We start from the raw sequence: 27,670 nt of genomic DNA, 5'->3' as shown, positions 1-27,670 counted from the left end.
GAAGGCATCGACATCATAGTAAAAGTTTTTTATTTTTTCCTAAAAAGCAAAGACAATTGTGAGAGATGGTAGAAATGTTAGCTTAACAACAGTTAGAGATCCACAGATTTCCCATCTTAATCTAGAGCAGTGTATCTCAACCTTGGCAACTTGAAGATGGGTGGACTTTAACTTCCAGAATTCCCTAGCCAGCCATGACTCACAAATTCCCCAACTTGTGAGATTCACAAGTTCCCCATTTTGTATATATACAGAAGTACTTATTTCAAAGATCATTGCATTACATTGTCCCTTCTAAATAGCATCTTTCTTGTGTCTATACCATCTTTCTTGTTGGACTCGGTGCCTCATTTTTAAAACACTGAGATTAGGTGCAGATTTACCTAAAAGTTGCTCATTTATATCATACACAATCCAGGAAATGGCTTTAAGTTTCCACAACTACCACGACCCTCTGCAATTACTACAAACTCTACTGCTTCTGCTGCCACTATTACTCCTGAATTGAATGGACTCTGCTGCAATTGCTCAAGCCAAGCAACTAGCTAGGCTTTGGCTGCACCTGGCTGACTTGGCCTCTGTCCTTCCCCAGCTGGCTCTTGGCTTCTCTCAGCTGGTTCTGCTTTGGTCCCCTCTGACCATTAGCCAGTTGTCACAGCTTCTCCCAACCTCTGCTGGCTGAGCTGCTAGCTAGCATCCCCTTCTCTGGATTTTGCCACTGCTGAACAGCCAGTGTTGCTCCTCTGTAACCCTGTGTCACTGGCCTTCCTGTCTCTGGGTTGCTGGTGCTGTGCAACTCTCTGGAACCTCTTTCTGGAGTTTTTCAGAAGGAAGACAGGCACCTGGAATCTTCAGCCTCTGGTAGCTCTGGATCCTTTGTTCTCTTCTACCAGGATCCAGTACTCACCAGTGTACCTTCTGGCCACCTTCTGCCTCCTAACAGCTGCCATGCCCAGACACCTGTCTTGCCTTAGAAAGCTGACTGGCTCCACCTTGCATCCTGTGACAGGGATGTAGGATGAACCAACCTGAGCCAGCCACGTAAGAGGAAGGCTGCAAGTGTTCTCAGAGCCAGCTTCTCATACTGCCTCTACTGCATATTTGCTTCCTGTGATACTGCTACCTTACTTCCATCTTTTCATTCAAGAGGAGTTGCTCCAAAGAGCTTATAAAATAAAAGGGCAGATATTAAAGTGACTTCCATTCATCCTTTAGACACTTTAGTCCTTTTAATCTCTTTTAAAGGAACCACATCTTCTTAGAGAAACATTTTAGAAAACAGAAAATTGTTATCATTAAAGTGCAAAGCAAAATTTGGACCTCATGATCTTATCCATATTGCAGATACGCTCTCTCTCACTGTACTACACTCTTATTAATAAGTCACCAAACTGAAGTTCATTTCTGTCAGAGCCGCATTATAGCTGCAGGTAGGTGGTTTGTCCTTCAGTAAGATGGCAGTGACCTTGTTCTAGATCTGCTTATGCTCAGAAATACCTGGCAAATTAGGACAGAGTACCACAGAACGTAGCCCTTGTTTTGTCAATAACATGGGGAAAAAATGAGGGTGCCAAAATTATTATATTTGTAATGGTTAAACAAAATTTTTTCCTAAAACCTGTCCAAATTTTTAATGTATATTACAAATAAGAGGTTGCAGTTTTGTTTTTTTTCAATTTTATAAAGTGAGTAGGCATAAATGGAGGACACAAATACTTGAGTAATAACATAGCTTTTGTTTGCCTGAGTCCTATGGCATGTGGTGGTGGTTATTTAGTGGTGCTGTTGGTATTCATATAATGAATCAAAAATAACTTTTTTCTGAGAAGTTTGTTATCAAAAAATTTATACATCTGCTCCTGATCAATTTATGGGGAAGGGATAGATACAAGCATTTTTTTCATTCCATTCTATTCAGCTAAGCTATAGAGCTTGATTAATGAGCATGCATGTGCCACCATTTTAACTTCACCCACACGGATAGTACACATGGCTCTTCAACCAAACTTTCTGACTTATCCTACCTTACTTTGCCTTACTCACAAATCCTAATCTCTGGGGATTTAAGACATCCTCTGTTAACTTCAATAGCAGTAGCTGTCATAAGGCCAGTATTTTCCCAAAGGTTACTTTTGACACACAGAATGGGAAGATAATGATTATGTATTATGTATTTGTATGCATGTTTCATATTCATATTCCCAGGGCTATAGTGGGGGGGGGGAAGGGGGGAGAGGCAAGTGACAATACTTCATGATTTACATACTTGTGTTTGACATTGAGATGTTGGGATGTGAGTATAAGAGGCTGGAATCTGTGTTGTAATGATGCATATTTCTTGTCTTTTTTCATTATTATATTATGTAGCAGATGCCAATTCCCAGGGTGGTTTCCAAGAAAAATTGACTACAAACTAAATGCAAACAAAGCATAAACTGAAAAGCCATAACAACAGTGAAATATTTAGGAAGTTCAATATTGAACTATCATTATATTTGGTAAATAGAAAAATCTTAACCCAAGTCTGAACAATAATAAAATGGATAGAAGGTAAACCTCTTTGAATCTTCCATAATTGGGATGTCATCAATGAAAAAGCCATCTCTTCCCACTTCAGATGGTTGGGGTTCTGAAATAACATAGAGAAAGACAGCAACCTTCAGATACTCTGGTTGTTAGCCATTATAGATGAAAACAGTTAGTATAATCATCATATTCAGTCCCAATTAGCAATTTACCAGCCACATCTATCTATATACTACTAAAACCCTTGAGTCTGTAGCCTTCAACTGGACAAAACAGTGCATCATAGGGCAACCATTTTTGAACTAAGGTACCTCAAATGGGCTAACTTACAGAATGTATTCCAAAATCTGGGACCCATGACTCCTGTGGGATTGAAATTTGGGAAATTTGTGGCTGCTTCAGCACTGCTGTGCTGCTGTGCTGCTGCAGTCAGCCCAGATCATGAGATCATCATGGGCATATCCCCAGACTCTTTCCTGCCTCCCTCTGTCCCCTGTGCCCAATCGGCTGGCAGCAGTGCCCAATGGGCAAGCGGCAATTGGCTGCTTTGGAAACGAAGCACAAATTTGAAATCTCTTAACGGCGGTGGGCATTGAAGGAAGGATGAGGGAGTGACTTGGATGCCAGCTGGTGAGGTAGGACTGGCTGGGGGTCACCAATGGTCAGTGGGTGAGCCCTCTTCCTCCCTCGAGGGAGGGGGTCCTTGGGGACATGCCAGAATGGGAGAAAGGGTGCAGTTTTCCTCATGGTCCATGGCTCCCTTTGTTCCACCTCCCCCCAGCAAAGTGGCAGGCAGTTCTGTGGATCAGCTGAGGAAGAGGAGGAAGAGGCTTCATCGGGGCTCTCCTGAGGGTCGTGAGGGGATGACAAATGGCTCAAGCCTATATTATCTGTAGGTAGGTAGGCAGGCAGGCAGGAAGGAAGGAAGGAAGGAAATCTCTGGCGCTCCCTGCCAGCTTCCCACAAGCAAAGTCAATGGGGAAGCCGGCAGCAAGTCATAAGTCGCTCACACTCACACTGCTTTTTTGCCCTTGGTCATTCTGTTTCTCTGTTTAGATAAGGAAATATCTCTGAAACGGTGACCCAGTGGGTCATGGGTTGCCTAGTTCTGTACTAACTTTAAAGGCAGCTCCATGTAAAATGCATTATAATACTCTACCATGGCGTTTAAGACAGTTAATCTTAATTAGATATGTTCTCTATCTTGAGTCATATATATATAAAAAGGTGGGATAATAATAATCAAGTTCAAATCAAGTACATAGATCTAAAATATATACACAGATTTATCAGCACTGCAGAAAGTAATATGTAGAACATTTATATATAATTCAAATTAAAATATAGTACTGTGTTTATTTTGAATGGTAAAATCGGCCTCTTTCCTGTTTCTACACTACGCATGCAGCAGCTTACACTAAAAAAAGCCTTCTTACTAAAATACCATATGTTGAGAATATAAAATGCACTAAAAGAAGAATCACTACATTTAGACTATGAGTGTGTGTTAAACATATGTCATATATGAAGTATGTGTTTGGAAACAGATGGATATTTTCTCTTATGTTACACCTAAAAATGGTTTATTTCAGATGAAATTGGGCATAAAATTATGTCACTGAATAAATTCCCGTAATTATAAATAAGTAATTATTTGTTTATGCAAAATTATCCTTTATGCAAATGATAAAGTAGGAATCAAATAATTCAAGCATGATTGAAAAATCTACTCTTCTGAACTCAGCACCCTATCCAGATTGAGGCCCAGCATGCATTTGGGTGTCTCTGGTCTGTCATCCCAATCAACGTCCTCAAACTGCAGTTTGCATGGCCAGAAATAAGTGGTTATATTGATTTTGATTAGAGATGGGAAAAAATGAATTCCAGGTGTATTTTAAAATTCATTTTGTGTTTTTAATTAATACTTGAAGTTGAATACACTTAGATTTACTCTTCTCCAAATTATTTATGCAGTGCGGTTCATATATATACATATACATATATATCCACAAACACACACACACATGCTATCTATACATATATACACACTTTTCTCTCATTTCATCTTCATCAGCTCCTCTGTAAACCATGGGGAGTGCTGGAATCCCCAAGAGGGGACAGTTCGCATGGGCATGATCCGATCCAAATCCTCAACTACTCCCTTATTCCAAGCAGCAATCAAGGCTTCAGATGGACCGTGCAGCAGACCAGCAGGAACAACCCCCAGCTTCCTCTGGAACCCATCCGGGTCCATTGGTTGCCAGGGGCGGACCAGTCTAATGCATCTAGCCTCCCTGGAGTGGATAGTGGCGCTAGAGAATCCCATGGTAATCAGGGCATGATCTGACCATGACAAGGGGTCACCAAAAGCTCCCCCAATTTCAGATCACAGAAGCACTGCTCTGACAGGAACACCAGATCCAATGTATGACCAGTGTCCCACGTCGGGCTCTGAATGATCTGGGAGAGGCCCGTGGCCATCATGATGGCCATGAACTCCTGAAATGAAATGAGTCATTAGATATTTTCACTGGAGAAAATCAAAGTCAGCTGAAATGCAAAATGTAAAAGCTTTTTCTTGCTCTTCATGTGCTAAATATATTATATGAACTATATTTTCTGTCATGATCTTTTTTAAAATGTTGCCTTATGTTCTTTTGAGGAAGCTTGGCAACAATCATATATGTCATCAATATATTTTGATTTATTGCTTAAACCTCTGTAGCATACTTTTAAAAAAATAAGCAAAGCATAATAAATTGTAGAAAGCATGTTAGTTTGAAATGATCAAATGGCAAGATAACATAATCAGAATTGTGTCTATGTGATTATACTGGCACCTGATAAAAGAAAACATGTTGTCTCTAATTTGTAATCTCACCCTTCTCCGTAAGACTGATAATTAAAAGGAGAAATAATGTGCCAGAGGATTTGCAACAGAGCCTTGCTTTATTGTCCTAGATATAGCAAACAGACCTCTCTAATGAAAAAAATAATCCGGGAATTATCAAAGTCCCTAACTATCTGAGAAGCAAACTGAAACCAGAGTTACTGCACTATGATCCCAGGGCAGTTAAATCAATAGTATAGAACACCGCATCAAGTTTCCTGCAAATATAACCCGTTACCCATTCCTACCCATACAAATTTACTGCTTCTAAAGTGGATTATAATTAAACACAATAAATGACATTTCCATTAAATTCTCTCCTGTCTTCAGCTCTTGCAGCCCGAAACACTCCTACTTTCCCTCCCTTTTTTCTCTTTCCCTCATTTAATCAGGACATTTTTCTAATACAAATCTGCTTTTGATACCACTTACTCTAGTGTTGCTTGATGTGGCAAGGCAGAGTGGTGGCTATCTTTTATATGGTAAGGTAGTAAAGTGTTCTAGCATTGTAGAAGTGTCAGCATTATAGGAGTTAATCTTTTTATCCCTACTGTTTGAATTCACAGTCCAATTTATAGGCATTGTCTTTTCCATTTAATTCTACAGAATTAATTTAGGTCTTAAAAACCTAATTTGCAAAAATTATCATATGAGTAGCGTTCAGATAAAAAAGCTTAAACTTGTTTGAAACTGTCATAGAGCAGGCATCTCAAATGTTTATAGCTATTATCAGAAAGAATTGGTATCTCAGTGGATTTTGAACAACCAGCTAGAATGAGTAGAAATACTTAAGTATTTTGCTAATGAGCATTCATTACATACATAGGCATAAATCAAAATACGTACATGATTCAAATAAACAATCATGCTATTCTTAAATATTGTTTTATTACGTCCTAATAAAGTGACTCAACCTTTTAATTTAGCCTTTAGGTATATTTCCATTTTATGAAATACTATGAATAATTAATTATACAGGCAGTCCCCGGTTTAAGAACATCTGACTTATGGACAACTCATACTTACGAACGGGCTGCCTGTTACTAAAAATGGCAGACAGCATTCTCCTTCCTCGAACCAACAAACACTGAAGCTGTGCAATGTTTTAATGAATTGCTGACGCTGTGCGCTTTTAATATACAGCCTGTTCTCAGCGGTTTTCAGCAGTTCATGAAAACATTGCATGGCTTCAGCAGTTCATCAGCTTGAGGAAGGAGAACACCAGCCACCATTTTTAGTAATAGGCAGCCCATTCATAAGTACAAGTGGAGTCATTGGCTTTCTCTGAGCTTGGTTGCTTTCATGCAAACGTTTCATTGCCTGGCTAGGTAACGTCTTCAGTGCTAGAATAGAATGGGGTTTGCTTTCTGTTTATATACTGTGGCGTGCCCTGCCAGTGTTGGTGGTGGTGGTGGGGGGGGGGGTTGGTGTTAATCTTTGCTTATCTGGGTGATGATTGCTGGTGAGGAGATGTTCTGGTGGCTGGTGTGGGTCTTCCGGGCTGTGTGGCTGTGTTCTGGAAGTTTTGTTTCCTAACGTTTCACCACCATCTGTGACTGGCATCTTCAGAGGGCAGGAACACAGACAGGAGCAGTTCTCTCTGTGCCCAGGATGACGTCCCTCTGAAGATGCCAGTCACAGATGCTGGCAAAACGTTAGGAAACAAAACTTCCAGAACACGGCCACACAGCCCGGAAGACCCACACCAGCCATCGTATTCCAACTGTGAAAGTTTTCAACAATACAGATGTTCTGCTCTTTTGTTTTCCTTTCTATTGTCTCTTTTGAATAGTGTGTAGATGTTGTTTATCTCTATGTGCCTGTTGATGGATGCCTTGTCTGAATACCAAGCTTCCAAGAATCCCCTCACATTTTTGGATTTAGCTTGGTCTAAGATGCTGACAGTTTCCCAGTTGAAACTATGGTTGAGTCTGTCCATGTGTGGTGAAATTAAGGAGTTTTCATCATGTCTTCTGACTGCTAGTTGGTGTTCATGGATGCGCTCTGCTAGCCTTTTGCCTGTCTGTCCTACATAGTGGTTGTTACAGTCCTTACACTGTATGTTGTAGATGACTTGTGTTTTTTCTTCTTGGGCTACTGGGTCTTTTGGTTTAAATAAGAAGTTTTGGAGGGCTTTAGTTGGTTTGTGTGCTATGGAGATGGCATGTGGTTGTAATAGTCTGTTGGTAGTTTCTGAGACGTTTCTGATGTATGGCAGTGTTATCCTTTTCATAGCTTGTGTTGGTTGTGTTGTAGTAGGTTGAGTGGTCAGGCACTTTTTGATAAAGTTGCATGGATATCCATTTTGTTGGAAGATGTTGTATAGGTGGTCTGTTTCCTTTTTCTGCTGTTCTGGGTTGCTGCAATGCATTTGTGTTCATCTGAATAATGTTCTTACATAGCTCCTCTTGTGGGAGGTTGGGTTGTTACTATGGTAATGGAGTACTTGATTAGTGTGGGTTCTCTTTCGATAGACTTGGGTTTCTAATTTGCTGTTGTTTCTTCTGCTGATGAGGATATCTAGGAAGGGTAGTGTGTTGTTGTTTCTTCCTCTCTGGAAGAAATTTTATTCCTTTGAAGATGTTGTTGATGGTTTCATGTGTCTTCTCTAGTTGTTCCTTTTGTATGTGAGTACAAGTTCTGACTTACATGCACATTCGAGTTAAAGACAGGTTTAGGAATGGAACTCATTCTTAACCCAAGGACTTCCCATTTTAAACAGATGACTTTGATGCATGACTATTCTTTATTTGTGATTCAACAAACATAATCAATATAACAATATTACTACTAATAATAATCTATTAAACTTGTACGCTGCCCAACTCTCAACGACTTTGAGTGGATCATAACAATCAAAGAAATTATAATCAAATCAATAAAACATAAAAGATAAAGATAAAAGATGGCAAGCGCAATAAAGCGAAGGGTCTCACTCTTTCTTGCCAAAGGCCTGGTTGAAGAGTATTTTATAATATATTATAATAAGAATGTACAATGTTTGGTTTAAAAAAAAACGGATTCCTTAAACATGTAGTGCTTTAGTAGGGTTTTAATGAGCCCAAGAGAGAGGTTGTTGAAAATACATAGGACTGAATTAATTTTCCAACTTGTGCCTTCTATCATTGCCTCCAAACAATATTGCAACTGATCAGATTGACTGGAGATGATGACAGTTGACAATCCTCCATCTGGAGGATATCAGATTTAGGAAGTCTAAATGCAAAGGAAAAACTTGGCTAGTAAGGCAAAACTATTAAAAAATACAGATTAGGTTTTAATCAGATAGATTCATTATACAGGTAGTCCTTGTTTAACAACTGTTCGTTTTATGATGGTTCAAAGTTACAATGGCCTCGGAAAAAGTGCTTTGCAATCTGTACTTATACTTACGACTGTCACAAACCGTCAGACCAGCCCTGCAGTCATGTGATTGCGATTTACAACTATTTTATGTCTGTCATTAAGCGAATCACCGCAGTCATTAAGCAAATCACATGGTTTATCGAATTCTGGCAAAAAACATCCATTGGAGAAGCTGGATTCGTTTAATGACCACATGATTTGCCTAACAACTGTGGTGATTCACTTAATGACCATTGTAAAAATGGTTGTAAAATCAGGTCCAGTCACATGGTAACTTGCTTAATGACTGCCCTGCTTAACGACCAATTTTTTGGTCCCTATTGTCGTTAAGTGAGGACTACCTGTATTATAACATCCTAGCACATGAAAACCCATCTGATCATCTCCAAGGAACTACATTTTTTCAGAATAAAGCAAGAGTCCATATTTTCGAAAAGGGAAGATGTCATAGGAAGAAAGGACAGCAAGAGAAATGTACAGTAGTTGTCTGTAATGGGGAAGTATAATTATAATTATTTGTTATATTGGATTCAATAAGAGCACTAGGTTTGACTCCATATCTACATCTACAATACAAGAATTTTTATTTGACAGGACCTTAGGGTAAAGTAGACTTTAGAACTCATGTGCTGTGCCTGGAATTTACAAATATATGCATATTGAGATTCATGCATGAGCATGTATACACATATATGAGTTGAATTCATTAGAAGAGGAGCAATTCTCAGAATACCAGCACATATGACATTATGACATATTTCATTTGTTTGGGAAGAAATAAAATCAATACAATGGCTGCTGAAAGCAGAATACATAGCAATCCCCACTCCCTTTTCTCCACAAGAACTATGTATGCTGTTCTTGCTAGCCTAGATGCTAATTTGCAAATAAAAATTGGAAAAGTTACACGTGACTTAACAGAAAGAGAGAACTGGGAAAACAAGACAGTAAAATGCATTGGAGCATAATCTTAATATACTGAAATATCTCTATGCTTGTTCAAAGCAACATGACTTAGCCTGTCCTTTACTACTCACTTCTGGGTGTTTTTCAAGAAATGTGGATGAGCTTATGTGCACAGATAGTAACCAGTTCAAAGGAGATCAAAGGAAAATGGAAGCAGTATACTGAAACACTATACAATGGAGATGCCAACATCCAAGATACCTTAGAAGATACTTCTTACTTACAAGAACCTCTAGTACTAGAAGATGAAGTTCAATCAGCACTCCAGCCATTACCAAGTCAGAAAGCTACAGGAACTGATGAAATACCCACTGAAATATGTCAAGCAACAGAAGAAAAACCAATCAGGGCTCTGACTAAGCTATGCCAGCAAATCTGGAGAATGAAAGAGTGACTAACTGATTGGAAGAGGTCAATCTACATTCCAGTACCAAAAAAAGGAAACTTAATAGAATGTACAAACTATAGCACAAATCTTTAATTTTACATGCTAGCAAAATAATGCTTAGGATCTTCCAACACAGGAAATGCTTAGGATCTTTCCTACCTGGAAAAAGAGATGCCAGATGTTGAAGCTGGCTTTAGAAAAGGCTGAGGGACACAAGACATAATTTTCGATGCATGCTGGATAATTGAGAAACCAAAGAATACCAAAAAGAAGTCAGTATGTGCTTGATTGATTATAGAAAGGCCTTTGATTGTGTTGCTCAGGTCAAGCTGAGGAAAGTGCTCAGAAAAATGGAATCCCAGAACATTTCATGGTCCTCATGAGAAACTTATATATAGGTCAAGAAGCCATAGTACAGACAGAACATGGTGAAACAGACTGGCTCCAGGTTGGCAAAGGACATGGCTTAATACTCTCCCCTTATTTATTTAACCTATATGTGGAACATATATTAAGGGAAGCTTAATATATGTTCCACATGGACCATAAGACCATGACATGGCTTAATACTCTCCCCTTATTTATTTAACCTATATGTGGAACATATATTAAGGGAAGCTTAATATATGTTCCACATGGACCATAAGACCATGACATGGCTTAATACTCTCCCCTTATTTATTTAACCTATATGTGGAACATATATTAAGGGAAGCTGGATTGAAAGAAGATGAGCGTACTTTTAAAATTGGAGGAAGAAATATCAATAACCTGCGCTATACTGGTGACATTACCCTGATAGCCAAAAATGCAAAGGATCTGCAAACCCTTGTACTAAAAGTCAAACAGCACAGTGAAAAAATTAAAATATAAAGGCCAAATTAATGACAACAGATAGAACAACCGCAGCCTTAGAATTGATAATGAAGATATTGAAGTGGTGGATAGCTTCTGTCTTTTAGGATTAACCAACAGTAAAAGAACAAGCAGTCAAGAAATACACTGCAGACTAGCTGTCAGTAGAACAGCCATGAAGGCCTTGGGACAGATATTCAAATGCCGTGCTGTCTCTCTCTATACCTACAAAGATCAAAATTGTGCAAGCCATGGTATTTCCTGTGACACTCTATGGAAGTGAAAGTTGGACTTTAAAGAAGCAGGTAGAAAGAATATTGGCGCCTTTGAACTTTGGTGTTGGAGAAGACTCCTGAGAATACCGTGGACAACCGAGAAAACAAACTGATGGATCATTGAACAAATCAACCCAGAATTCTCACTCAAGGCACAAATGACCAGGCTCAAATTATCCTACTTTGTATACATTCCACTCTCTGGAAAAGGCTCTAATGCTGGGAAAGGTAGAAGAAAAGAGAAGAAGAGGACAACCAGCAGCAAGATGGATGGGCTTAATTATCGAGGCGATGAGTGCACCGTTGGGAGACATGGTTAGGGAGGGATCATCTTGGAGAAAAATTAACTATGTGGTCACTAGGAGTCGAAAATGACTTGATGGTACAATCAGTCAAAATTAGTAGATGATCTGAAGAAGGAGGTAGGCAAATAATATGAATGAAGCAAATGACTAAGATGACAGGACAGCTGGATTGCTGGTGAGGGTTAGGGAAATTATATAAATGAAACTTTTTTTCATGTCAGGGAGGGGACCTTAAGAAAATTACATGCTAATGTGTGTCTAGTCTCTGTTTTCTGCTTGTAATTGGTTTACAAATATTAGCATATTATTCAGTTCTGTCAGCTGTGGCAGGGAATATTTATTTACAAGACATCTGTTATCATTCTGCATATCAGTTTTCTGCAACCCACCCAGATTTTTTACACTACAGATGAGGGACAGGGACAATGGTCATACAGCAACCATCTCTCATCGTGTGTTCTTCTTTAATGAGAATAATTTATGATTTTTACTTGGATTTGCATTTTGCTGCAATAAATTAGGGTTCTTTTAATCAATGATGAAAGAACTATTACTTTTTGTTCTGACAGTTATGTGTAGTGTAGTGTGGATACACGTTTGTGCCAGATCTGGATGCAGATAAATGCATCTATGCCATAATATAAGGCAGTGAATGTGCAAATTAAATTAATATGTAGATTTTAAAAATAGAAATAGTTATGCGTGATGATCTCCTGGAGATCATGGAGTCAGGGCTAGAGAAGAGAAATTTAACTCTTCTCTTGCCATAGTTGTAATGAAAATTGAAACTACAATTTGCATTGATACCTATGGAAGCTTACTTCCCAACACAAAAATTAGTTGCAGGCACATTTTTGTTGATACAAAGTAAAGGCAGGAGTTAAATTGTCCTTTTATACCCTGTTCTGCTTAGTTCACCTCCTGCATTACGTGCTTTAAACATATATATTAATTTACAACCATATAATTTATGTCCTGTTTCATATGACCCCTTTACTTAGCAACATTCAGTAGAATTCTACTGTCTATAAAAACCCAGAATCACAAAGGGTATTCATTTAGTTCTCCAGAAACTATACTGTTCAGTTCAAAATGGATTGAAGGACTGAGGCCTGTGACTCTTTAGTGAAAAATTAATTTGGAATGGATTGATGCTAGTTTTTTTTCACCCAGTCAAGTCTCTTCCAGCATTTTTTTTAAAATTTATTTATTATTAAATTTGTATGCTGCCCATCTCCCCCAACAGGTGACTCTGGGTGGCTATTTATATAATTATATAAATATATATATATTTCCCTGTTTATGTGCATGAACTCATTTGGTTACATTCTTTTGCGAGTCAGGCCATTTGTGAAACGTTCTCAGCACTGAAACCAGACTGTGATGAGTCATTTTAACCAGAGCATCTTACATGACAATTAGGTGAATATGTGGAGTTCTGAACAGCTTATATTGTTTTGTATTTGTTGCTGACACAACAGAAATTTCAGCAAGTCACTACTGCTTCAGCTCCTTGCTCAGGAGGTTTAAAGATCTTGTTATTTTTACTTGTTACTTTTTCTACCAGGAGAGAGAGGGAAAAAAAATAATAAAACCTACCGTAATAGTGAAGTGAAATGGCCAGTGTTGTCAAACTGCCAGGAAATTGTTCCTGGAACAAAATACATTTACCCTTGGGCAGTTGTTATCCATTCATGTTAATAAGATGGGTAAGTAATACATTATTTATGATGCCAGCATTTTCCATTAGACCCAAGGAAAAGGATGAGAGAAGTACAGTTATATTCAGGCTTAGTGGTATGATGCAAAGATCCCTGTGTTATCACCCAGGTATTGGGCCAGGAACAGGATAGAAGCTTTGAAGGGACAATTAAGTTCCACTAATGAATGGAATAGTTTTGCAGTCCTATTTATCGTGTACTTATTTTCTTCAAACATGCCAGTCTGTGGAAGGGAAGAAGTTATTTCACAGGGCAGGTTGTCTCCTGTATTGCCAAGTGGAAACTCACAGTCTGTGGCATGGACAGCAGCATCAGTCCTGAATATTACAGGTGCCATAATCTTAACCTTTGTCCCAAATTGTTTAAAAACTGGGTATACTAATACTAATATCTTGAAGGTGGCTCTGTAGCATATTGGCAACTTACCGTATATACTCACAAATAAGCCGAGAAGTTTAGATGCCAAAATGCACCCAAAATACACCCTGACTTATCCATGTATATTTCATATACACTCACTGACTCTCAAATTTTTAACCAACCATGAAAAATAGATAATACATGGATTACCCATGGATATAAGCTAATTGTGAAAATTAAAACAATCAAACATTTTGAAGGTCGGCTTATCCATGTATGGGCTTATCCACAAGTATATATGGTAATCCAAAGCAAATGCACATCCTGTATTTGGGAGCAGAGTTTGGATCCCCAAAAGAATCAACCATCTATAAGGGCTCCAGGCATTCGAAATTTATTTATTATATATTTGTCCACTTTACAATATTTATAACCCAACCCAGTTCCGTTAGACTCTGGATTGGGTACAACAAAGTCAAAAATAAGAACTGTGTAAAAGTTTAAAATAGTATCATCAAAAGCTACCCTAGCCTAGCCTGAAAGCACATAGGAATAAAACTGCTTTGGCTCACTTGTGAAATGCTAGCAGGGTTGAGACCATCCATACCGCTGGAGGGAGAATGTTTCATAATGGGAGGGCCAGCCCTGTGAAGACCTGTCACCTGATCCATGCTCCTTGTACTTAGCCTGGAGGCGGGGCCTGCAACAGTCCCTCTGTTGAGTATGGGCAAATTCAATTCATTTTGAGTAATCTATTTTTGGAAATGAAGATAAAGTTCTGCAAGAGGTTTCCTGAAATTGAGGGAATTTGAAGAGATGCTAAACTATAGTTTGCCTTCAGTGCAGTGGTGTCCAAAGGGGAATTTAAAAAAGTCAAGATGGCAGCTGTAATTTCACAATCAAAGCCCTGCCTCTTTTTAATGTCTGTTGCATGCACAACACATGTAAAAAGGACAAGGGCTGCAATTATGTGATCATGACTTTTTGGACACCCTGCCCCCCAGTGTTCCTAGTACAGTGTCACACGATGATTCTGATAGCTTTATACGTAGATGTCTACAAATCCATTTAAAAATATGTATTCTATGACAGACCTTCCCATTCTGGAGAGCAAAGAAAGATGGAAAAGGGAACTTGACAAAATTGGTACCTTAGTATGCAGAAGTAAACAAAAAGCAAGAAAACCCACCAGTCTTAGGCACCATTATACTGGTGTTTTCTGATATGAGGTCAGGACATGTATGTGCTCAAATTCCTGGTTCAGAAAGCTGCCTCTTTATTTAAAACAGAGGGCATACCATTTCTGTCAGTTTGGGCAATAATGCCCAGATGGATGTTTGGGGATTCTTAAGCTGAAATGCCAATAACAATTTCAGAGGAAGCCATTGGGGAACATAAAAAGTAGCTTAAGGCCCTTATTAATTCTGTGGTCATAAAGGCAGATTCTGTTATTTCCTCAGACGTTATCTATTTATGTACAATGACATTGTCCGTGTCTTTCTCTCTCCCGATAGGTTTTACTAACTGAAAAGAAAAATAAATTAAATTCTCAGGATGTTCCAGTTACATTGATTTTGTTCCCTTTCACTAGGAAAATCTAGCAACTGGTCACAGGAGACAGGAGATACGGTTATGTGATAGGAATGTTTTAGAAATCTTGCATAACAATGCAATTAAATATAAGTTAATCTTCCATTTTCTGTTTGTTCTCTTTTTACTCTTGTGAGATACTTGATGCACCTAGCTGAAAACCTGCTGCCTTCTGGAGTAGTTTCCAAATGCTTTTGAAATGCAGCTCTATAGAGAATAAATGAAGGCATCTAGGAGCTGTTGCTGTTTAAGTGAAGCATTCTGTACCTGAATGATAACAGTTAATCTGTCTGTGCATAGGTGTGTCCTAAAAAAAGAAGAGTGCTCCTAAAAGAGTGCTTACGAATAGAGCTAGGTTATTTGTAAGCCCACGGGAGATCAGTAATCTACAGGCCATTGAATTCAATTGGTGAAGTCTAAATATAACACTTCTGAATCTAACTTTTTGATTTTATTATTTGGGTATGAATGTTCTTTTAAATCTGTCCTTGTAGGAGAAGCTCTGAGTTAGCCTAAATGTCATTAAATATGTATTTAGTTTCCTCTTCTTCCTCTTTTCCTATACCTATGCCATTTTTCTAACCCACCAGCATGATAAAGGTAGCTAACAGCATAATAAAAATATAGATAAATAAGCAATATAATTAAATATAAGAAACATGTAACTACTGTATGGGGGAAAATGTGGAAATGCCAGAAATTCAGAGAAAGTCTGATATTTCAATGTGAAATGTACAAATATATGTTGTATATTTTTAATTGTTATAATTTAAGGAATAATTATAACAATTATAATAAATATTGTTATAATTTAAGGAATAATTGCAACAAATTCATGTAATTTTGATTGTCCTTAAGAATACAGATATATGTGTGTGTAGGCATATATATGATAACATGCAATTATTATATGACCTTTTAAATTCTACCTGGAAAAATTATAAAATAATTTAACTAAAGATTTTACTTCCATAAATATAACTGATTTAGAATATATCTGCATTAAATTAGCAGATATCTTAAGCATTAATACTGGCTATTAGTTAACATTTCACCCAGCATATTGATTTAACCTTGTAATTGGAATTTTTCAGCCAATCGCCAGAGAAATTAAAAGACTAAGCTATGTCACTGAATTACACTGAGGGGCTTGCATGCCTAATTTGGGAAACTAGGACCTGTTTTGCTTTCCTATAGCAGCTTTAGCACTCTGTTCTGTTTGAACTCACTTATTTCGGATACTTTTAGCCTTCATTACAGCCCTTCATCCAGAAAACACAATACATATTACATATGTTCATTGGCTATATATAGAAACACACATCTAAAATCTCTATTAATATAAATAAAAACTAGACATAGAACACATTAAAATAGCATAATAATAATATGGTGGTGATCACCAAGACTAGTACTATTCTTCAATAATAAGTAAGACAAACCGAACAAAAAGAAGCACAAAATCAAGCAACCTGGGAGGTTATACCAGAGCCCTGGTCAGACAGAAGAAGCAACAAATAAGCTTCGTATTTTCTGCCAAAGTACTTCTTCAGAATGGGATGGATGAATGTCAGCCAAGAGTCCCTGGGAGTCCCCAGAGCCATCCCCTTATGGGCATATGTGCTGATGTAGAGGGATATTTTTTATAAGGCCCCAACAGCACTGTGGCAGGTAGTGCATGGTTCAGATATTCATAGTTTTGATTTGATATTCATGTATATCAACTTCAAAAGACTACTTTTGAGAAAGGCACAACAGAAAGCTTTCGCATAATTGTCATTCATTTGTATATTTTTTCTTTTGTTATTAGAAGATCCAATATTCCCCTTTTTGTACAGCTTTTTATTTTAGTGGTTCATACTTGTTAATAATATTACATTATTTAAAGTTTCCTAAGACTGGTAGACTGGGCTGGTACTTCATTCTGAGCCTCTTTGGCATTATTTTTAGCAATAACCCAATTTATATCTCTTCATTTCTGCCAGCCATGCATTTAAAGTGAATATAAGCTTACCAATAACAAAATGCAGAATGTAGCTGGGTTAGTCTTACTGGAAAAAAAGATAAAGATGAAGGCAGTTTTCCTCATATGTTCCATAAAGCAAATACAGAAGTTGGTGTCTTCTGCTGGATCAAAGTTCAGTCCAAAAGACTTCTAGATGATTTTATCCAATGTTTTTGGTTACCCAGGCATGGTTCCCAAATTGAATTAAAACCTATATACAGTAGAAAATAGATACTTGGTATTAGTTTTGATAGCAGTGATCGACTTGCATGGGAAGATATTCCTTCCTGTAAAAAAAGGTGGTCAGTTCAAGCTGACAAGTTAACTATCGTCAGCTCCCTGAGTGTTGGCACATTTCTGTCTCTAGATTGGAGCATTCCATTTTTTGATAGAGGAGATCCAGTGCCAGGACACAAATGATAAAAGCAAACATTGGCATATAAATGCCAGTGGCACAAAAGAAGATATCAGTTTGTAAGGCAAGGAGACATGTGAAGGGAAAAAAGTTAGGAATTGGCACAATGAATTTGTCAGCATAATATATTGTCCTGTGGGATGCTGGCACTGATGGCCCAACCCGCTGAGCAGAATGGTGAATATCTGACAGTCTATCTAGATAACAAATAAATCTCATAAACATATGTTCTTGGAATGGAGCTGTCAAGTCTTGAAGCTTGTCACTTTGGGGCAATTATTCTGTTTCCCCACTGATCTTTTAAGAATGTTTAATGAAGGACAAACTCTTAGCTCATTTACTGAAATGCATATTTATGGGAAGCTTCCAGTGGGGATTAATGGCAGGCTGACGTTCTCCAAAGCATGGGGAGACACCGCAGCTAAGAAAGGCTGGCTGGGAGGCGGATTCTGGCCAGCCTAATCTTCCTGGATCAAAGGAAGATCAAGAGATAAACCATGTGTGCTCTAGACAATAGTTCCTTCTGAATTAACTGCAGAAACTGAAAAGTTTTTGCAACCAACTCAGAGTTGAGCTATTGGGCAACCTAGAATTCCATCTATGCTCCTAAGTGCAGTGGAGTCAAATGGACATTACAGCTTTGCTTCTCCCCACTTCTTAATCACCTTGTGAAGTAATTAATTACAGATGAAGAGAGATTTCCTCTGCAGCAAAGATAAGACTCTTTGAGGTGAGTTAAACCTTCTTTCGAGATTATAAAAATAACACAAGAGAGATTCAAGAACTATTTGCAAAAAGCTTAATTAAGAGAAGATATAAGAAAGTTTTTAAAATGGACAAGGGGACAATTTTTTTCCTTCCTATTTTTTTATTTCTATTTTTATTATTTTTATTTTTGATGTAAGTGCTTTGCTATAATTTTTTCCTAATCCAGCTAAAGAGATTAGCCCTGCGTAGAAATATTACTAGCTAGCCTTAAAGCATCTATGTGATTGGTGGAATCTGCATGATACAAGTTAAGGTATAGACAGACTGTGATGTTTAGTTGCCATGGAAACATTAGCTTTGTTGTGGTGAAAGTTATTGAGTGCTACAAAATTGAAAGTGTTTGAAACAAGAAGATGATAAGGAAAAAATAAATGGCAGAGGATTTTTTAAAAATTTTGCTGGCTTGGGACTTTTTTGCTTTTGGATTAAAAATGAATACTAGAAAAATGGCAAAAGAGGGCAGAAGAGGCTCACCAGAACAAGGAAAAATAATTACACAGATAAGCTTCAGAATTTTTTGAGCAAATGGGAAATAAATTGGATGTCTTCAAAAAAAGAATGGATGAAAAATTTGTAAATTCAGAGAAAAGTTGAGAGAAGATGTTAAAAAGGTGGAAAATTCTATAAAACAAATATCTGGAGAGGTAAAACAAATTAATGATACAGTGGAAATTTTAGAGAGTAAGTCTGAAGTTCAAGGCAGGATGGAAAGAGAATTGAATAACCTGGCTTTACTGGAATTGAGGGAGAAATAATTCTGTGTGAGATTAAGAGCTGTTCCAGAGATTCCAGATGAAAATATTAGAGAGTGGCTTATTAATGTTTTGGCAATTTTTTTTGGATTTAGGAGAAAGATATGGAGATGGAAATGGATAAGATTTATAGAATAAATTCCAGATTTGCTAGGATGAGGAATGTCTGTAGAGATATCTTGGTGCACTTTGTTAGAAAGAAGACAAGGGATCAAGTCCTGCAGCAACATGTTAATACAAGACTGAAAATGGATAATACAGATATAATTGTTTTAAAAAAGATTCCTATTACAATTTTATGTAAGAGAAAAGAATATTCCTTCGTGGTTGAAAAATTAAAACAGAAAAAGATTCCATTTTAATGGGATACATTGGAAGGTGTGATTTTTACTTTTAAACAGCAAAGATTTAGACTGAATTCTGTCCAGAAGTCAAGAGATGTTTTAGAAAAATATAAAGGAGAATTGGAAGAGATGGAAATGGTGGTTTTAGAGGGATCTACACAACAACCACAATAGTTGCAACAGGAACAAAGATGATACTGAACTAGGTACTACAGGTGTGGACCTTTCTAAATTTTTGGCCTGAATATGGATTACAAATATTTAACATGGAATATAAATGGAGCAAATGCGCCTCAGAAGAGAAAAAAAAGTATTTCATCATTTGAAAAAAAATTAAAGCAAGATATTATTTTCCTACAAGAGACTCATATCAAGAAAAAAAAAAGATATAAAATATTTTGACCTATCAAACTTTGGGTGAAGAATTTATATCAGCAGATACTAAGAAGAGAAATGGAGTTGCTCTGTATATTAATCCTCAACTAAACCCAGAAGTTGTATTAACTGATGCACATGGTAGATTTGTTGGAGTAGAAGTTACATTATGTGGGGTTGAAGCTGTGGTCTTGGGAGTTTATGCCCCAAATGAAGATAAAGTTACTTTTTATAAACAACTTACAGAGATATTAATGGACTTTTCCTATGACAGTTGGTGTTTGATGGAGGTTTGGAATGGAGTGGTTTCTCCCCAGCTGGACAGGACTTCTGGGGAAAATATTAACATCACTCAATGTAAATTACCAAAAGTGTTCTTTGATTCGATGGACAGTTTAGAATTAGTTGATGTATGGAGACAGAAGAATGGTAAATAAAATTTACCGAGGATTACAGAGACAGATTATGAATGGACCTATAATGATAAGGGAAGTTTCAGAAACAAGTAAAAAGAGTAAACCAGGAAAGGTACCTGGGCTAGATGGACAATCACATTTGTATTATACATGCTTTGAGGATTAACTTTTACAACCCTTACAAAATATGATGAATTCTATTTTACAGGGTGGGAAAATGCCAGAGACTTGGAGAGAAGCCAATAAAATGTTAATACCTAAAGCAGGACAAGATTTGACTTTAGCAAGGAATTGCAGACCAATGTTCTGCAAAGAATTTGGAGCCTTAGCAGGTTTCAAGATTAATAAACAGAAGACAAAGAAGTTAACAAAAACCTTGAATATATAAGATCAAACAATGTATGAATAATACAGGTTTTAAGATTGAGAAGAAGGTAAAATGCTATGACAAATATGAATTGTATGTTAAGATATGAAACGAAGTTTAAAAAGATATGTCAAGATGGGACAAATTACAATTGTCACTGTTGGGTAGAATTTCTGTGATTAAGATGAATATTTTACTTAGAATGTTATTTTTGTTTCAGACAATACCTGTTTTGACAACTGATGTACCATTTAAACAATGATAGAAGGATATATCTAAATTTGTATGGCAAAAGAAAAATCCATGAGTTAAATATAAGATACTACAGGATACGAAGGAAAGAGGAGGATTGGGCTTACTAGATTTGAAATTATATTTTGCTGTCTATTGTTTAGTTTGGATGAAAGAGTGGGTGTTGTTAAGAAATAGAAGGTTATTGGATTTAGAAGGTCACAATCTGAGATTTGGATGGCATGGATATCTATGGCATGATAAAGCTAAAATGAATGTAGATTTTAAAAGTCATTATATCAGATGGGCTATTCTTAGAGTATGGAATAAATATAAATTTAGGTGGCTTTTTTGTGGCTTTTAGCACAAAAAGCATTTTATAGACGAGAAGTGATAAGTAAATGGTTAACCTACCGTGATGTACTAGAATTTTCTCAAGGGGACTGTCAAATGAAATCAAGAGAAGATCTGACAACAGAAGGATATTATTGTCAATGGTTTTCTTATGTACAATTATCAGAAAGGTTTAAAGTGGATAAAAGATTTTGGTTTTGAACAAAGTAAGACTGAGTTTGAAATAGAATTGTGTACTAATGATGACCATGTTATTGCTAAAAATGTATAAACTTTTGCTGAAATATGAGACAGAAGAAGAAGTGAAAGAATGTATGATAAAAAGAGCTAAAAATTTCAGCTATAATGTACAAATGGGTCAATCAAAAATATATGGTTGAAAAGATTGAAATTTACATTATGTTCTAGTCTTAAAGAGAATTTTTATAAAATGATGTATCATTGGTATTTGTCACCAGAGAAATGGTCTAGAATGTATAAAGGTACTTTGAATCTTTGCTGGAAATGTGAACAATATGAAGGGACATTTTACCATGTTTGATGGGCATGTTAAAAAGCCAAAAAAATTTAGATACAAATACATACATTAATTCAGAAGATTTTAAAAGTTACAGTACAACTGAAATCACAGACCTTTCTTTTGGGACTAACGGGCAGGCAATTAGAAAAAAATTACAGAAATTTGCTTTTATGTATGACACTGCAGCATGACTATTATGTGCTCAAATGTGGAAAGGTTCGACAGTACCTACAATGGAGGAATGGCTGGTGAAGATGATGAAACTTGCAAAGATGGCTAAATTAACTTCTTTGATTAGACAAAAAAATAGTTTATGGCTGGCTGGAACCCCTTTATTGACTTTTTGCATGAAGCAGAAAAAAATGCACTTACTATTTGTGGCTTTGATGATTAGAAAAAGACTGGATAATAGAAAAAAGTGAGCTTTTTTGTAATCATAGTTAATTGTGTGTTGTTTTTATATTTGCTGCAAAAGAAATCATAAGCTTCTTTTTCTTTTTGTTTTCTGTGTACTTTTTCTTTTTTAAAATTTCTTTGCTTCTTTTACTCTATCAGTTTGTGTTAATTTTTATGTTCTGTGTAAAACTTTTAATACCATTTAGTTGAAAAAAATGAAATGCATATTTATGGCTGTTCTAGTTCATCTTTTCTTCACTTACAGCACCATGAGTAGGTATTTCCACTCAGTTCTGTACATTTGTTGAAGCAAAATAGAGAAATCCTATCTGAAATTAGCAATTGTCCTACAATTATGAATAAAATATATTTTCAAAAACACTTTTATGCAATTTTTTTTATAGTCACAAGAAAAAGCAAAAGATCAGAAATTACACTTTATGAACTGGTTACAGCTTTAGTTTTATGTAGCCAGTACGTAGAAAGATGACTGCAGGTGTAAATCACATCTTCCCGTAAGTAAAAACAACTTCTGTGAATTTAGGTCCAAGAAATACATAGAATAGGACAGTCTTAAGCAATGAAGTATAAATTTCAATGCAGGATTAACTTACTTCCAGAAATTCAGAAGTAGACTTTTTTTGTTTCCCTATTTTCAAAAACTCTGGGAATGAGTACATTCTTTAGGATAAACAATTAGTAAGGTATCAAAATCTGGTATGAGAAATGGATCTAAAACCACAATGCAACTGTACACAAAATTTCTTCTTTCTCCTTCCAGAAAATAGTCAATAATCTATAAAAGTCCATTTTCCCACAATTTTTTTAAAGTCATATTTGAATTCCTCAACTTGATATATACAGTACTGTGCAAAAGTTCTAGGCAGGTGTGAAAAAATGCTGTAAAGTAAGAATGCTTTCAAAAATATATATTGTAATTGTTTATGTTTATCAATTTACAAAATGCAAAGTGAGCAAACAGAAGAGAAATCCAAATCAAATCAATATTTGGTGTGACCACCCTTTGCCTTCAAAACAGCATCAATTCTTCTAGGTACACTTGCACACAGTTTTTGAAGGAACTCAGCAGGTAGGTTGTTCCAAACATCTTGGAGAACTAACCACAGATCTCCTGTGGGTGTAGGCTGCCTCAAATCCTTCTGTCTCTTCATGTAATCCAGACAGACTAGATGATGTTGAGATCAGGGCTCTGTGGGGGCCAAACCATCATTTCCAGGACTCCTTGTTCTTCTTTACGCAATGTCTTAATGACATTGGCTGTATGTTTGGGGTCGTTGTCCTGCTGCAGAATAAATTTGGGGTCAATCACACGCCTCCCTGATGGTATGGCATGATGGATAAGTATCTGCCTGTATTTCTCAGCATTGAGGACACCATTGATCCTCACCAAATCTCCAACTCCATTTGTAGAAATGCAGCCCCAAACTTGCAAGGAACCTCCACCATGCTTCACTGTTGCCTGTAGACACTCATTATTGTACCGCTCTCCAGCCCTTCGGCAAACAAATTGCATCGTGCTACAGCCAAATATTTCCAATTTTGACTCATCAGTCCAGAGCACCTGCTGCCATTTTTCTGCACCCCAGTTCCTATGTTTTCATGCATAGTTGAGTCACTTCACCTTGTTTCCACATCGGAGGTATGGCTTTTTGACCACAATTCTTCCATGAAGACCACTTCTGGCCAGACTTCTCCAGACAGTAGATGGGTATACCTGGGTCCCACTGGTTTCTGCCAGTTCTGTGCTGATGGCACTGTTAGACATCTTCCTATGTCAAAGGGAGTAAGCATGATGTGTCTTCCATCTGCTGCATTAAGTTTCCTTGGCCGACCACTGCATCTACGGTCCTCAACATTGCCTGTTTCTTTGTGCTTCTTCCAAAGAGCTTGAACAGCACATCTTTGCCCAGCCCAGTTTGCTTTGAAATTTTTGCCTGGGAGAGACCTTGCTGATGCAGTCTAACTACTTTGTGTCTTGCTGCTGTGCTCAGTCTTGCCATGGTGTATGACCTGTGACATGAAACTGTCTTCCACAACCTCACCTTAGTAGCAGAGTTTGGCTATTCCTCTCCCTGTTTTAAGCCTCCTGCACAGCTGTTTCTCTTTCAGTTAATGACTGTGTTTCAACCTACATATGAAATTGATGATCATTAGCACCTGCTTGGTATAAATTGGTTAATCATACACCTGACTCTAATCCTACAAGATCCCTGACTTTGTGCAAGTGTACAAAGTGTGCAAGTGTAAGAATTGATGCTGGTTTGAAGCCAAAGGGTAGTCACACCAAATATTGATTTGATTTGGATTTCTCTTCTGTTTGCTCACTTTGCATTTTGTAAATTGATAAACACAAACAATTACAATATATATTTTTGAAAGAATTCTTACTTTACAGCATTTTTTCACGCCTGCCTAAAACTTTTGCACAGTACTGCAAATGAACACCCTTCCCAGTATAAGCAGCATACATTACAAACAACTTCCTTTGTCCTGGCCTTCCTGACCCATAAAAACCTGGCTGTTGGGACTTGAGTGCTGCACCACTCCTAATACCATAACAACAACAAAAACATTTTTATTGTCATTATATATTTATGTTATTATATGTTCTTGTTATTACTAGATTGGCTGTAGCTGTTGCTACCATCACTTAGAGTTGCCTTGACAAAAGAAGTTTATGAAGAATTGGAACTTTATGCATAAACAGGGTTCTACAGTGTCTTTGAACAATTAAGGATGCTTCAAGATTTTTGGAGCATGAGTGCTATTATAGAATTACTAGTTTTGACACTTACTGTCATCCAGTAGATTTCATTTACCATCAGTATTATAATGTTAACCTGAAAGCAAATTGTCCCTGAATTTAAAATAAAAATCCTACTCATTGGCCAGTTTTATTTCCTCATCTATTTAGGATTGCCAATTCCTTGTTAAATCATCCTGGAGATTCCTACCCCCAATCTCCCAAATAAGTATGTCCATGTGGCATGTTTGGACATTTGCATATATGTATTTGCCAGAACCTATATTCCCCCCCCCCCCAAAAAAGGGAAGGGGAGAACCAGGGCAAAACAAAATGTAATTGAATTAAAATAAATTAAAATTACTTGTCTGTAAAAGTAGGAAATCCATTTGCAAAAGTAATTGACCCTATATTTCCATACCCCAACTATTCTCTCTCTCCCATACAAATCATTCTCACATGTAGAAACATGCAAGTATACATACAGTACATATATCCCTCTCTTTTCTCCCAGCAGAAAATGTTAAAAAGGAAGGAGAAATAACAGAAAGGAGAAGGGTAAGAGGAAAGGGTAGTTACACTAGGGAGGGGAAGGAAAGGAAAGGGGAGGAAAGACAAGTGGGGGTAAAACTGGCTGGACATAAGACTAGGAGATACCTGGCCAGGGAAGAAAGAAAAGTGACAATGCCCTGTTTAGGTACAACAGAAAAGGATTAAATTAACGAGGCAAGCAGTAGTCAACCTTCAGACTAATTTTAAACACACCCACCCTTTGCAGGAATCAGTCTGGAGCCATTTGCATCTCATGCTGATTTTTTCATTTTTAACAGCTTCTATTTTTATCAAGGAATGTAATATGACAATCCCACCATCCAGGTCTTTATTTAGGGCAGGGGAGGAACCGTTCTATCTATTGGGTCACTGTGGCTTATAGACTGTTATTATATTTCACATTCTCATCTTAAATTATGCAACTTTTATATGGCACAGATTATAGTATATTCCAGTATTGTGGGTAAGATTTCAAACAGGGCCTGGATATCAGTCTTCATTCTCTGCTGAAAATATGTTCGGATAGCAGAATAATTGCTGACACCCTGCAGTTCAGAAGTATGTTCTGCATCATCGCTTTCCACGAGCTTATTTGAGAGACAAAATCAGACTCACCTGCCATTGCAGGATGTAGTTGGATGTAGGGCATGGCTGTCTAAAAGTCTACTTCCCAGCCTTTGTCTCTGAATTAAGTCAAAGAAGCCCAATTAAATGCCATTTGTGCCCTCAAAAACTCATAAAGGAAGATACAGCCGTGATGGTAATGGGTTAACTTTCTGGCTCCAACTGCTGCTGCTGTTGCTGGCGCTGGCAGCTCATTTTGGCAGGCAGCTCCAATTGCAGTTCTTGGCACTCTGTGCTGCCTTAAATGAAAATGTGACAAAGAACATTTTCTGCCCCTGCTGTACTACAGCTATTGATCACTTACATAGCTCTTGTAATTTGCAAAGTACTTTACAGTATGTATTGTATTTACCAGAAAACATATAACCAGGTATCCTTTCTTACTGGGATGAATGCTAGGCACTGGAGCAGTTGGGTTAGATCCAGATTTAGCCGAGTCGAGTTCTACTCCTGCTGGGAGAAACAGGGCAGAAAGACGGTCTTTAAAATTCTGCCTTCCCACATCTCGTGACAAGATGCTCTCAGGGATAGCACGTAGGGCTGAGAGGAAACAATAAATCCAGGGCTTTTTACTGTCTGCAGTAGAAGGATCATATTCTGGTCCATCATGTTTTATAATAGATTAAAAGAAACCATCCCCGAAATTTCCTCTATTATCAACTTAATTTTATTATGCTGAACTAATTAACAGAAATAATAGATATATACAGTGGGATTAACAATATAAAATAACTTCAGAATTAATAATCATGATAATAAAGAAAAGGGAAAAAGCTTGGAAACCTGTGTTATAAACAGAACAACTTCCAAAAATGTAACCCATATTCTTCGAAAGTCTCTGTCAGAACAACACCACTAATTAAAATGTTGAAAAACAACAGATATCAACAATCTGTTGCTGAAAACCAGGTGCAGTTTCTTGATGTCTATATATTGGCGATATAGCCAGGAAGATGATTAACAACCCTCTTGCTATCTGTCCAAAATAGGACAATAATGGGACAAAACCAGTCACATGATAAATATTTTGAGTTGCATCTCCAGCAGAAAATGATTGTAAGCAGAGATGTATCTAAATTAGGCAACAGCTAGTTCCAATGATAATTCATCGTGCCACACAAGATCACATTGCCATGGAAAGTTTGCCATTCTTCTTGTAAGCACCTTAAGCCATCTCTCTCTTGTATTCTTATCCACCTTCCAAGTCTTAGTCTGTGATTCAGTGCATGCACACTTGAAAATAATCATCGGCCACAGTGGATTTTCATTCAAAGTAAACATATGTAGAACAGGACAGTAAATTTCTGAAGTGAGAAGCAAAGAACTTATTTTTAATTTTGATTTAATTAATTGTATTGCTAGAATAATTCATTTTAAACAACTGATCCCAAGTTTTCCATTTCACATCCTCTTTGAAAACCCTCCCAAAGTGTTTTTTTTTTCTTTCAATCCATTCCAGCCCATTTCACTGTCTTTCCCAAAAGAAATTAACAGCAACAAGAACTTTTGCTTTGGCTATGTAAAAGGTATTAATCAATTAAAGAG

At 37.1% G+C, this 27,670-nt stretch overlaps 2 long non-coding RNA genes across 4 annotated transcripts in view; one reads left to right on the top strand and one right to left on the bottom strand.

The window, feature by feature from the left end:
• The window catches only part of LOC148213724 (uncharacterized), a 136,561-nt gene that overhangs the window by 23,496 nt on the left and 85,395 nt on the right, over window positions 1–27,670 (top strand). The gene's annotated exons all lie outside the window — the stretch shown is intronic.
• On the bottom strand, window positions 20–26,263 carry LOC112541109 (uncharacterized). Of its 3 annotated transcripts, none has more exons than XR_015794032.1 (3): window positions 26,117–26,263; window positions 17,257–17,458; window positions 20–2,629 (listed from the first exon to the last, which is right to left on the bottom strand). It is a non-coding gene; the product is annotated as an uncharacterized LOC112541109 (long non-coding RNA). The 3 variants fall into 3 exon arrangements; XR_003085142.2 differs by lacking the exon at window positions 26,117–26,263 and adding an exon at window positions 25,719–25,829; XR_015794033.1 differs by lacking the exon at window positions 26,117–26,263 and adding an exon at window positions 25,607–25,680.

The sequence above is a fragment of the Python bivittatus genome, unplaced genomic scaffold, assembly GCF_059951505.1.
Source record: "Python bivittatus isolate LINGU-HERP-01145 unplaced genomic scaffold, Pbiv_v1 ctg000840_np1212, whole genome shotgun sequence".
Classification (NCBI taxonomy): Eukaryota; Metazoa; Chordata; class Lepidosauria; order Squamata; family Pythonidae; genus Python; species Python bivittatus.
The sequence above is the reverse complement of the archived record's forward strand: the minus strand, read 5'-3'. Positions and strand labels throughout refer to the sequence as shown.